Source organism: Priapulus caudatus, unplaced genomic scaffold (assembly GCF_000485595.1).
Source record: "Priapulus caudatus unplaced genomic scaffold, Priapulus_caudatus-5.0.1 Scaffold81, whole genome shotgun sequence".
Classification (NCBI taxonomy): Eukaryota; Metazoa; Priapulida; class Priapulimorpha; order Priapulimorphida; family Priapulidae; genus Priapulus; species Priapulus caudatus.
In genome coordinates this window covers 285,967-287,866 of record NW_014577142.1, presented here as the reverse complement: position 1 = coordinate 287,866, position 1,900 = coordinate 285,967, and positions in this window count along the sequence as shown.

The window sequence follows — 1,900 nt, the reverse complement described above, 5'->3', positions numbered from 1 at the left end:
TTTACATATATATGTTACGTTTTGCGCCCTTTCAATACTTACACTGTTGTTTATTCATATAGCTGTAACTCATAAGTCATATATAATTCCAATCGTTCTCACACTAGCCCAGTAGCACATTGACAATTTGTCGTCACTCACCCTGATCTTACCTAAATCTCCAAATACATACGTCAAGCGTGGTTTAAACACTACTCAGGATAAACGCCCCCCCCATTGCAAAAAGAAGGTGTTTGTTCTATGAGCCTTTAGAAAAATAGCAAGCTTTGAAATCAGGCGTTTTTCATGATGCCAGGGTGTTTATACCATTGTTTAGTTATAAACAATCGCGCGCACACGTGACCACAAACAAAACAAACAAACAAACAAACAAACAAAAAACAAACAAACAAACAAACCATCACACACACACACAACACCACACACCACACACACACACACGCACGCACACACTCATACATGCGTACATACACACACCGTCCACACACATGCATCATACGCCAATATTGCGCAGTCAAACGCCACAATGAGCACGCAGCACGCCACACCGAACACACACACGCACACACGCACACACGCACGCACAATTAAGTTACATTCCTATACCGAATAAAGGATACCTCTAAAACCCGGTTGATTGAAGTGCTAAAACCAATTACTCTCTTCGTATCGCAAGTTTTGCACATCTCGTTCCTACAAATGTTTTATGAGATTGAAACCGCGTACTGTTTTGTCTGCCTTTAGGGTTTCTAAGCACGGGCGACAGCGAGCTGTCTGGTAACTGGGGGCTGTTCGACCAACTAGCGATGCTCAAATGGGTTCAGGGCAATATCGAACATTTCAATGGCGACCCGACGTCAGTGACAATATTCGGAGAGAGTGCCGGTGCGGCTTCCGTATCTCTACATCTTCTCTCACCTATGAGCGAGGGCCTCTTTCACAGGTACGCTCGTTCGTATTTTATTAGTAACATTTAAAATTACCGCTGCACTATTTCTGCCAATTAGATAATTTAATTATAATCAAAGTTTGGTGCTCTTCTATTCTCAGCGGAGAGTAAGTTAAACTAATAAAAGAGCTCACAACTAGATGTACTAGTGATTGCAGCGTCGCGCCTGCTCCCACAAAAATATAAAATATATCAAAATCAGAGTTAGTATACTAGTGAGCGGGATGAGTTGAACCTAAACCTAACTCTTCGTTGGACAACTCATTTCTTATCACGAGGGAGGAGATCAGAATCAAGTAATGTCGGTTCCGCTCCAGAAAACTTATCAGGATTAAGCTAGGATCTAGGATCTACTTTCGAGCTGTCTGACTTTGGTACTAATCATCGTGATTTTACTTCAAATATGAATCTCATTTCTCTTCCCAGAAAACGGAGTCCTTCATATCTCGCCGCTATCGCGCAAATTGTATACGCGAGGAGGGAGGGGGGGCGGCTTTGCCATAGAGATAACAAAACGCTGCGTAGATATTTATAACGCATAAGTTAATATATGTATAGGCAACATTTCGAGCCGAATAATATTTACGCTTGCATATCATTCAACCTTTAGGTCTGGAATTCTAGGACCTAACAGGACCAAAACGATATGTAGTAACTTGTTCGCGACCTTCATAATTAGTCAATGATCTTCATATGTGTGTACTTTGCTCCTGACAGGAATGACGCGGTTTTTAAGTATCAATTATGCAGCTTATATCTTTTATAGGACCATGATTTCAGCGTACAGTCGCTCCACAAAGGCGATCACCGTTACAACTGCGTACGCAGAATGGCTGTATTAGATACTCTCTCTTTCTCTTAACTTCACACACACACACACACACACACACACACACACACACACACACACACACACACACACACACACACACACACACACACACACACACA